Source organism: Sorghum bicolor, chromosome 7, assembly GCF_000003195.3.
Source record: "Sorghum bicolor cultivar BTx623 chromosome 7, Sorghum_bicolor_NCBIv3, whole genome shotgun sequence".
NCBI classification, from domain to species: Eukaryota; Viridiplantae; Streptophyta; class Magnoliopsida; order Poales; family Poaceae; genus Sorghum; species Sorghum bicolor.
Window position 1 is genome coordinate 50,961,141 of NC_012876.2, and position 12,557 is coordinate 50,973,697.

Below are 12,557 nucleotides of genomic sequence, written 5' to 3' on the forward strand. Positions count from 1 at the left end.
TAGGGCCATTTTGTTTTACCACTCAAGACACCTAGTTGGTGTGAGTGGATTTAGGATAGATAACCGTACTATAAAGAGGGAAAATCTTTAATTACAATAGTTATCTAGTGCCACTAAATATGAATCTTATTTGCATATACCTAGCGCTTAGTGACGTGGGGGGCTGCATGAGAAAGCATAAAAATATTCGTGAAAAGCTAATTTAAATGTCCAATTTATTTTGGAATATTTTGGTAAAGTTAGCTACTTAAAAAGGTGCTGAAAATTCAAAGAAGGCGAACTGCTGTCCAGGCGTAAAGGAACTACAAGCTACTACTGAAAGTTTTTGCAAGTAGCTGAAACAAGTTGAAAGCAGTCGGAACCAGCTAAAAACTAGTGCACAGTTTAACAACAAGCAAGTGAAAGCCTTTCCAAGAAGTTGGAAGCAGTTGCGACCAGTTGGAACCCGTTAAAATCAGTTTACAGCTCAACAGCAAGCAAATAAATGTGATTGCAGGAAACTGGAAGCAGTCGCAACTAGTTAAAACTAGTGTGCAGTCCAACAACAAGCAAGCAGGAGAAAGAAAGCTGGAAGTAGTTGCAGCTAGTTGGAATCAGTTGAAAGAATTTACAGCTGCTGCTTGCTACCTGTCTCGTGCGTAAGAAGGAAAAAGACAGGGACCATGCTTGCAACGTTGCATGTTGTGGAGCTCTTGCCATAATGATATGACCATGCCAGCAAGCAAGATGTCACAAGCTCCAAGTCAAGCTACAACCACTCAAGTTTTACCTACACCGACACCAGCCCAAGTCATCGATGGACCGGTTACACGTAGTCGTGCAAAGAAGCTACAACAAGAGGTCCACGCGCTACTTTGTGAGATTCACTTTAACATTAATGAGAATTATATACTACCTAAGTGTTCTACCTTGATTGTACTCAGGTATATAAAAGAAGAGAAGGATGAATCGAACCCTGAAGAATGGACCAGTGAAAGTCCTAGAAGACACTACAAAACGGACCAGAGAGTCAAAAAGGACCAGTGGAAGTCAAGAACGGACCAGTGCAAAGAAATCTTCATAACATTTTACTCACAAAAGATATAAAGGCCCATGAGGACTTGTTGGAAAACATGTCGAGTCTGCTTTCCAATGCCTCAAGTCTCATCTCATTTGGACATCGCAATCAAGAGTTATGCTTGGATTAGTCAAGACTGCTTAGAAGGTCAATAGTTTGTCGTGACAGAATGTTGGTACAACTTTCCATGCAAAACTGTACCAATCTACAATGTTTCGTGGTGCATGGCATACATTGCTGGAAAGCTCTTGGAGTCTAGTTTCAAACCCAAGAAGCGGTTCATTATTTGGACTTCCCAATAAGAAGTTATGGTCAGTTTATTGGAAACTGCTCTGGAGGCCAACAGTCACGCGAAGCCAGTTCGGAAATCCATTCCGTGGGGACCTTTCACATTGCCTTCCCTCAGAAATTCTATTTCGTTCTCATACCCATCTAGCAGGGTTATTGCTAGTATAAATATCCCCTACCTCTAAGCTATTAGGAACCTTTGATCATTTGATAAACTACATGATATTGCAGCCGTACTGCTGAGTGCCTTACTCAACCTTTGTTCTTCCTTGTTCTTCATGGACTTGTGAAGTGAATCCTCTGGGTTCCCCTACTTCGTGCTCTACGGCTTCCGTTCGGCTGCGCCGTATTGTGTGGATTAGTTCCGGATTGTGGTTCTGCGGTCGTTCGGAGATCGAGTCGAAGTCTTCGTGGTTTCGGTGTCTCTCTCCCCGTCGCTTGGTCGCATCCAACCTTTGTCAGGTATAAAGCTAGTTACCCGCTGTTCGCAGCAAGTTATCCTTATTATTTTGATCTACTGTCATGAAGATCGGGCCACCCTCGTACCGATCCATATCAGTAACCTATCACATAATAAATGAGAGAGAGAAAGAGAGAGGTGTTTTGCATGCTTGCTTGCATGTGTGAACACACTTTGAGAAAAGGAGGCAGCCATTGACCTTTACTATTCATAGCATGGGGTCTACTCAAGTACAAGAAGGTACTTAATTATTTTGAGGTGTAGCTCATCCCATTCAGAATGGAGAGTGGCAGACGTGCATGCGCGTGGACTGCTAGAGGTTGCAGCTCTTTGTCACTTGCTCATTTAATTGATGGGGCCCATTGCTGAGAGAATGCAGAGGGCCACTGTTGGCGTTTCTTAGCGAAACCACTAAAGATAGAGTTTGAGTCCATCCCTAATGATAACACTAGAAACGTTCTTGGCATATCCTAACCACCCTCACTTCAGAATGATAACCCAAGGCTCTTTACGGCGCGGGCCTAGGCAGTGCAGTCTGGTACTGATGATTAGAATTGCCAGATTGACCTTCCTAACCATCCTTACTTACGATATGCAAAGCTGTGGCCCGGCGCCGTGTGGGTGCACAAGGATTACAATCTTAAGTAAAGGTACTTAGGTACGCCAATCGATCGATAGCTCAGTTATAGGAATAAATTACTCTGCAAGCGCACAGAACTATCATTGTAGCATTTCAACCCGTGAGTATTCAGGGGTGTCGTATTTATAATTTCCCGTAGGAAGGCATTGTGAACGCATCTAGCTTTGGTTATAAACATGATTACTTATTGAAATGCATGGTAGACATAGTATAAACAGGGGTAAGCATGTAGTTGAATTGATAGCGGACACACATCGGAGCAACCTCAAGGAATAAAGGAAAAACAAAGAATAAAAGAATAACTACGCGAGCAGGCATGGTCGTATACAAGTTGTACAACAGATCTGTTAGCAGGTCATCTAGCTAATAAGAACAAGTTCGAGCTAAGTCTGAGATACTAGGGAGATCTCCATAGCTGGTCTGGCAGCAAATAGAGACTTTACATGACTCCTACCGAATATCCGAACGTGGGGGAATACGAAGGATGACAGGGCTGTCACCACCCTGACACCTACCCCTCTGCCCATGGGATACCCGCATATCCTCGGGTCTCCGCATACCCGAGCACCATGCCCGTGTACTTGGAAACACCCCTAGCCTCCCGGGACCCCTACCCTTCGGATTGACAGGCTCGGCTAAGGGTGACCATTACAGCCCAGAGAACCATTATCTCATCCCTAGTTCTTCCTCTATTCATATTAACTTGATGAACGATGAAGAACTGTGATGAACATATCAAGAACATAGAGCTAGAAATACGAACTAGCTCATAAACTATGATCATGATATGAACAAGACTATACTCTAGATCAAAAGCATAACTGTATAAAGAATATAAGAACTTGCTCATGGAGGAAGGCATAATTGTATTCATACCAAGACACTCTTGATCCTCCAAGGAGACAAGCTCTCCTTGCTAGCTTTGCCTTGCTCTACTACTAGTACTAAACTAAAGAGAACAAGTGTAGAATGTGAGGTGTGTTGCTCCAAATGATGGTGTGTGTTACAAATGAGAGGGGAGCCATCTATTTATAGCTCAACTAGGACGGTTTGCGGGATCTAAATATAGTAGTAGGTGAAACCGTCCTATGTATGCCGCCGTGCAACCGCCAGAAGAAGGTGGGCTCGGGAAACCGCCACCAGGGTTGCGCCCGCACCTGGTTGCACCCGCAACCTAGGTGGGCCCCCCTGGCCACCACCTTCGCGTGGTCGGTTGTGCTCTGGGCCCTGATCCTCCTCGTGGTTACGGATGGGTCCAGTTCATCTTTTGTGGGCTTTTCTCTATTGGAGTTGGTTTGCATCTTTTCTAAATACGAATTCTTGCATTGCACATTTCTTGTATCTTTTACACTTTTCCACGTGTCATACCTGAAAATAGCATATATACCAAAACTCATGGAAAGATTAGATCAAAGCCCTATTTTCTATTTATTTTTATTTATAAAAAGATATTTATTTTTATATAATAAGCGTTGCCAACAGCCACTCAGTGCCTGTGCTGCTGCCTGTTGTGGCAAACAACACTGTAGTTGCTTCTTGGGAGAGCTGGCTGGCTAAGTAATTTAGGCCGAGCACTCCATTTCCTTTGGTGGCTCTCTCTCTTGCGAACACAGAACGCTTCACTTCTTTCTTTCTAGAGAACAGAGAACTCGAGCTCCTCTCTCCCATCTCTCCGAAGTGCTAATCCTACGAGAGATTTTTGAGAGGCCTGCATGATTGATCTAGTGAGCTCGTGAGCATCTCCTCCCTCTCCTCTTCCTCTCATAGCTTGGTGCTCATCTGAGAGAGGATTGAGGGAAACCCTAGGTGCATTTGAACCTGCATATTCTTGTGGCACTAGGTTATTATTGTGATTTCTTATTACTCTTGGTGATTACCGTCACTTAGATGGTTGTGGATTTGTTGATTGGTGAGGGGATTTGGTGATTGTGTCCGCCCCCAATCAAGGTTATATTTGTAAGGGGTTCTTGGGCTTATTCCCCGGTGGAGTGCCAAAAGCCACTTTAGTGGATTGCTCGTGTCATTGAGCTACCTCACTTGTGAGTAGGTTCTTGTGGTGCCCATTTGTTGGGCTAGGTTTGTGAAACACTTATTAGCCGTCAAACCACCAAGTGTTGGTCGACACAACGGGGACTAGCGTGCCGGCAAGCATGTGAACATCGGGAGAAAAATATTGGTGTCAATATTGTGATTGGTATTCTCCCGATGAATATATTGATACATATTGTGATTGGTTCATCCTCTACACATCGGTATAATTATCACTCATCTATTTACTTTCTTGCAAACTAGTTGTAACTAGTAGTACCTAGTTTTAGCTAGTCGTAACTAGTTGTAGAGAGTAGTGACATAGCCATTGCTTGTGCCTAGTAATCATAGCAACTAGAATTATTGGATAGGTGACTTACAACTCTTATAGATCTAGAGCAAAATTGATTTACACCTTTTGTTATATTAATCCTTTGCTCTAGTGCTTTGTAGATTTTTAAATAGGCTATTCACCCCCCTCTAACCATATTAGGACCTTTCAGCTACCACTCGCCGCTGTCATCCTGGTTCGCCAGGAGACCACGCCACTGTCACGTCCTATGCTGCGCAAATCGACTAGGTCGGCTAATCCACTTGGCAGAGGTGAGGCCTTCACTCCCGATCACCATGGATGCTAGCTATTTGATGAAATGCTTATACCGTGACTTTACAAGATTGAGCTCAAAGAAGATATTGGACTTGAGGTTCGGCCCTCTTGAGTTGTGGTTCCCTGAGATCAGACAGCGTCATGCGAGCAGGGCTTTATAGACTGTTCTTCAGGAGAGCTTCCACAAGAGCTATCATCTCAGAAACATTGCACTAGGAGACCAGAGATGACTTGGGTGGGATGAGCTTGAGAGAGCTATAGGCATACCGATCTGCCCTCTGTTTGAAAGGTTTGATGGCTTCGTTCACCTTTTTAGCGAGCTTGATCGAGTCGTCGTTAGTTAGGTACGCCAGTTCTATGCTACAGTGTGGATAGACCCTCATCGAAGGTTTATTTAGTTTATGATTAAAGGTAACATGACATGATTTTACCTGAGCTGCATGAAAACCATTCTTGGAGTTGCCGAATCAGATAGGAGGCTATACGAGATTGTTTACGGGGATATGGATCCCCCGCGGCATGGGAGAGCTGGAGGTACCTTCCCTACAGACCAGCAGATACGTCTGCTATTCAGGCAACCCTTCGCTGATGGCTCTCTATGTACACCAGATTGACTGCTACCAGAAGTGCAAGTTCTACACATGGCTCTGAGGAAGACAGTCCTCCCTCGTGGGGGCAACCGGGAGTCGTTGACTAGCTTGCGGCAGTGGCTTCTCCTCTCCATTTGGACCAGAGATTAGTTTGACTTCATGGACTTTATGTTGTGTGAGATTGAGGATGTCATTGTTGATGCAATTAGTGTTGGATGACAGTAGGTGTACCCACATATTATCTCTTATATTCTTAGTGAGAAATATCCACAATGGTGTAGGATGGAGTACAAGGCGGCCGAGCCCACAATTTTGACCTACCATCCATCGTCGAGAGATGATCGTCGTCATGGGCAACGTGCCCTCAGAGGTGTTCAGGAGCTGTTCTCCATAGAGGAGATAGAGAGACAGACTGAAGAGGATGCCAAACTAAAGCAGGCACAACATCAGGCTAGACTAGGAGGGATGATGGATGTAGAAGATGTACACACCGATGCAGATAAACAGATGTTGACGGTCCTTAAGTATCAAATTTAATTATCAAATAAACAAAGAAAAGAATCCAAATGCAACCGACACCCAGACTTAGGGTTTTATCTGACAGAATTACACGAGTTTTGGTGCTTATCTATTTCTGCAGGGGGTTATTAGGAAATATGGAAGAAAGGCCCACACGTCGGGTTTACATAGAGATATTAACGTACTGCGCAATTATCCTACATCTAGAAGAGTACAGAAGCCACGAGAACGAACGGGAGACCGGACGGGCTCGGGGGCAGGGCGCCCGCCCTGGCCTCGGAGCCAATCAGAGCCAACTTCGTGGATCATGCTCCACCGACCTAAAGGATCAAGGAGAACCGTTCAATCAATGTCGGTTTGATCCAACGACCCATATTCACTTGGAAGGACTATATAACCAGACCCCCTGGCCCCTGGAGGAGAGGACCTCAGACCCCTAATTCATTATTCATCTTGGGAGAAGAAGTCTCTGATCAAGCCCTAGAGCCACCACATCAATTAGATCTCTAGTTTAGCATAGCTACATAGGATTAGAACTAGAAGGAGTCAATCTTCGATTGGTTTCCAGATCTGTCAAGAGGATTCTTGGTAATTCTCTATTGTTCTTCAATTGTTCATCTTTGTTCTTCAATATTATGAATATGACTTTGTTCTACTTCAATATATTAATTATGACTTTGCTCTACTTGTTTATATTCGCAATTATATTGTTCTTAGTCTATCATAGTTATATGCTTGGCTTAGTTAGATTGGAATTATATACATGTTTAGGATCGTATAGCATTTATCCATGTGTACAGTGGGTAAATGATAAGTATTGTGTGGGCGTGGTGCCTATACAGTATTTATCTGCGATTGTACCCTATATGCCAGATCGCGGGGTAGTTCGTGGTAGTGACAGCTCCATTAATTCTTATATAGTCCCCCTCTCGTGTATAGGGCTGGCAGAGCAACATTATTATAGGGGAGTGATTGTGATGTTTCTCATATTCCTTGATAATATCACTATGCATGGGCGTAATCCTGTCTCGCAATGATTGCCAAGTATACTTGCACTAACTATGATATGCTAGACTGTATAGTTGAGAATAACTTAGGAAATATTCTTGTAGTTCGTCCTAATTCTATGCTAATGACTTGCTAGAATATCTATTGAGGTGCTTATCATATTTATATGTGACTAAGTTATGCTGATCAGATTAATTATCTTTGTCACCATTTATACTTTATCTATCTTTTATGTGACACTTATCCCTGTATGAAAGAGATAGATAAATGCTCTCAATTATACATGCAATTATAGATACTCAATTCTATATTCCATTCTATAATCAACATTTATGTTAGGAATCCATTCCCAGTGGTAAAAATATAAATAACGATACCTGGAATACTTCCCGGTTAAAATACTACACCGGTATTAATCTGTGCACTTGTAGATCTTATTTATTATTTATATTGAAGAGCAATTGCATATTTCAATACCACGTCTCTCATGTCATGCTGGGGATGACAACTTGGCTTAAGTGGTATGAGGGATAGGTTTGACATTTTTGGCGCCGTTATCAGAATTAGAAAACTAAGTCTACTTTTGGTAGTGACGAGTCTACTTTTGGTAGTGACGTTAAGAATGCCCAACAACAGACAGAGTCAGACTCAAACGACACCGACTACCTAATCTCTATGTCACTAGGTGCTGCACATGACAACACAGCCTCCTGTTTCAGCATTGACGAGAACGACATTGAGCCACATGCTACAGTTGCCCCTCCAGTCACTCCAGCAGCTATTCAGCAGCCATCTGAGCTTACACAGATACTTAGAGTGTTGACTAAGTCTATTGACAGACATGCTACCGAGTCACGTCAGCAATGAGAAATGATGATCATGATACAGGAGCAGATGAGGAAGCAGTCACAGGTTACTTCTCAAGCCTTGGCAAATCAGTAGACACAGCTGGCTAATATGTACACACTGTTTAGTGGATGCTTTAGTCAGCTCTACAATGCCACGGGACTTTCACTCCCCCAATTTGCAAGTCGCTGCCCCACCTCAGGGAGACCCTTAGCCTACTTTGCCTACTAGCCACAGGATTTGTGGTTTTCTGCCTATACCATTGTAGACCTTTCCATCAACTACTCACATTGAAACTGGTTTACTATCACGGCCAATTGGTGCAGCTCCTATACCAAATCCCTTGGCTCTAGAATCTCCTCTAACTATGGCGACGACTTCGATAGCCACAGATATACTAGATACTGATGTTGTCAAGAAGGACATCAATGGAAGTCCTATGCCTTCTTTGTTGGCAGGAGCAACAATAGGTGTGACTTTATAATTCATATATTATCATTTATGTCATCAATGTGTGAATATATTTTTGCTACTCCAGATGAGACGATCTCAGAGGCTCAGGAAGCTCTCCTTCAGCTGAGAGCACTACAAAAGAGTGCCATTGACAATATGAATTCTTTGCCACCAGCAAGTGCTCCAGGTGACACGCGCCATAAGGTTCACGAGGGTGTCGACGCTAGTGTGTTAGAGAGCCTCACCAACCTTCACGTGCCTTCACCGACGAAAGAAGGTGCTTTGGATGGTCACACGGATGCATGACCCGATCAACATGACCAACTTAGACAAATTCCACCTAATAGTCTGTACCATTGAGTTGTACACATTTTTTATCATTGAATTATTGTGTACGCCTGTACCGTACCATGAGGGAGCTTAATTGTCTTTCATGTACTTTGTGACTAATAATTCGTGGGAAAGGTGAGCACGCAGGCCAACCAACGAGGACCGAGTGACAAGCAAGGAGAGATTAGGGCAAGAGACGGACTTTCCGGCCAAGATATATACAACAATGTCAGACTATCGACTTCTGTCCGGCGAGAACTTTCCCTTCGAAGTCTATGCGAGATTGAAGGCTTTGTGACAAGTGTTTACTATAACTTTCTCAAATGGTAAAATGAACTATATATAAAATGTAGATCTTTGTGAGCTCTAAAACCTTGGTGTTCAACAATTTTTCATCAGAGGTCATTTATTGTCTCATTTTACCAAGTTTGACCAAAGTCAAATTTAAGAAAAGACACCTTGATCGAACCATAGATGGTCTCAAATGCAAAAGACATGAATACAAAGTTTGTAAAGCTCTTCAAGGCCTACAATTGGTGTAGTGGTCAAGTTCCATTTTATAAAGTTTCAAACTCTCAAATTTTGAATTTTAGATTTTTACATCTACTTGCTTGTTTTTGAAACCCTAGATGGTCTCAACTAGAAAAGTCATGAATACCAAGATTTCTCCACTCATCAAGATTTACAATTTATATATAGACCATTGGTGCATTTGACAAAGTCTTAGGAAAGTGTAGTTCGAAATCCACAATTTCACAAATAGTTTCACAAAGTCTATGTGAGATTCAAGACTTTGTGACAAGTCTTTACTACAACTTCCAAATGATAAAATGAACTATATATAACATGTAGATCTTGGTGAGCTCTAAAACCTTGGTGTTCAAAAATTTTCCACCTAAGGTCATTTAGTGTCTCATTTGACCAAGTTTGACCAAAGTCAAATCTTTGATTTTAAGAAAAGACACCATGACCGAACCATAGATGGTCTCAAATGCAAAAATCATGAATACAAAGTTTTTAAATCTCTTCAAGGCCTACAATTAGTGTAATGGTCAACTTTTCATTCGACAAAGTTTCGAACTCTCAAATTTTGAATTTTGAATTTTCACATCTACTTGCTTGTTTTTGAAACCCTAGATGGTCTCAACTAGAAAAGTCATAATACCAATATTGCTCCACTCATCAAGATCTACATTTGATATGTAGACCATTTTTACATTCGATAAAGTATTAGGAAAGTGTAGTTCGAAATCAACAATTCTCACATAGTGTTAGAGTCTATGTGAGATTCAAGACTTTATGACAAGTGTTTACTACAACTTTCTCAAATGGTAAAGGAAACTATATATAAAATGTAGATATTGGTGAGCTCTAAAACCTTGGTGTTAAAATGTTTTCCATCTGAGATCATTTAGTGTCTCAATTAACCAAGTTTGACCAAAGTCAAATCATTGATTCTAAGAATAGACACATTGACCGAACCATAGATGGTCTGAAATGCAAAAGTCTTGAATACAAAGTTTGTAAAGCTCTTTAAGTCCTACAATTGGTGTAATGGTCAACTTTTCATTTGACAAAGTTTTGAACTCTCAAATTTTGAATTTTGAATTTTCACATCTACTTGCTTGTTTTTGAAACCCTAGATCGTCTCAACTAGAAAAGTTATGAATACCAATATTGCTCCAGTCATCAGGATCTACATTTGATATGTAGACCATTTTTGCATTTCACAAAGTCTTAGGAAAGTGTAGTTCAAAATCCACAATTCTCACAAATAGTTTCACGGAGTCTGTGAGATTCAAGACTTTGTGACAAGTGTTTACTACAACTTTCTCAAATGGTAAAATGAACTATATATAAAATGTAGATCTTGGTGAGTTCTAAAACCTTGGTGTTCAAAAATTTTCCATTTGAGGTCATGTAGGGTTTAGTAGTAGGACGATCTGTTGGGAATTTTTTTCCAAGCGCCGGACAAATCTATAATAATAAAATCACCGCCTGAAGCCCAACAAGTGCCTCTGCACCGCAGGACTATCCATTGGGGCCATTATTGCAACAGCCGGACAGATGAAGTGGAGTTTTCTCATCCAAAGAACACCAGTTCAACTATCCGGCTATAAATAAATGCGACGTCCAGCCTTCTTCTCCACACCACCAGTCCGGCCTTATTCTCCACCACCAGTCTGACCTTCTTCTCCACCACCGACATTCTCCACCACAGCCATGGACAGCCCAAACAACTCAATCCACTGGTCTGAGGACGACCGGGACTCCAACTTCGAGTGAGAGTACCACTACCCGATCAAGAAGGAGGCCCTGGACCCAGAGTCCCCCCCGCCTCCGATGATGACGCGTCCCCCACGCCCTCCAAGGGTGAGGATCCAAAGGAGTTGAAGGAGGAGAAGAAGAGGAAGAAGGATGAGGAGGAGGAGGATGACGACGACGACAATGATGATGACGACGACCATGGAAGCAGCCCCAAGTACACCTATCCCTATGTCGTCGTGCCTCCTCGCAAGCGTGCGAGGTACGCATGATCCTCGCTGGTGGCAGCAGCGGCGGCGACGACGATAGGCATGGATCAAGAATCAAGAATAGAAGTAGTAGTAGAATATAAGTAGTATGTTGTATTTTAATAAGTAGTTTTCAAGATCTTATTGTAATAGTTTAGGAAAATCGTGGACGAGCACAATCATATGCTCGTCTAAATGTAAATTATTTTTGAATCTATCCAAGTTCATAAATGTAAGTTATTTTTGAATCTATCCAAGCATGTTCTAATTTTGTTCATGTGGATTGTCTTGTGGATGAGAAAAGAAACTGACAGGACAGTTGCTTGCATTCGCCTTTGAAACCCAATTTCGGAGGTGGTTTCTTATGTCAGACGCCTATGAATATCCTTATTTAGAGGTGGTCTATTCAGTCAGCCACCTCCAAATATTATATAATATTATATACAGAGGCTGTTTTCTTAAATAAACTGCCCATAAAATGTTTTCACTATAAATGTTGAAAATTTTACTGAGTCGCGAGCTGTTTCTAAATTTTGCCAAAATATTCCCCGCGCTGAGCTCCGCATCTGGAAACCCTGTGCCTCCACGTCCTCGTCGGCGAGCGTCCCCGACCGCCATCCCAGCCGAGACCCACCGTGCGCCACTAGATCCATAGCTAGGGCCTCCACGGCGCGCGCCTCGATGTCATCGTCCTCAACTTTTTGGCCCGAGCTGCCGTCTCGCCGAGCGGATTCCTTTTGGTCTTCACCACCAGGACACTGTGCCTCGGCGTTCAAGTCGTCAACTTCGTCCCCAGCCGCCATCTCGGCCTAGCCATCGTCGGTTAAGTCCTTGTCTTCTTTCTCCTCTCTCCGGCTGACTTGGCTCTGACACACCTTGCTTTGGTGGTTTCGTCCTATTCTACTTTCACTAGCATTTTTAGAAATTAGTTCTTTTGAAATTTTTATTAGATATAGGATATCAAGTTAGATTATTGACTAAGACAATGCTAGGCTCTAACGCACCTTTCTTTAACATATGAAGCCATATGTTAGTTTTGGTAGAGTCAATGAACTCATATTTATTTAAATTGTAATCTGTGCATGTTTCTATTTAGAAATAACATAGTTTCAATATATATATTTATAATTGTTTATTGTGGGCGATACCAAAAGGATTTCTAATAAAACATATCTTTGCTTTATGTCTTAGAAATATCTCATATCGATGGTATACAAA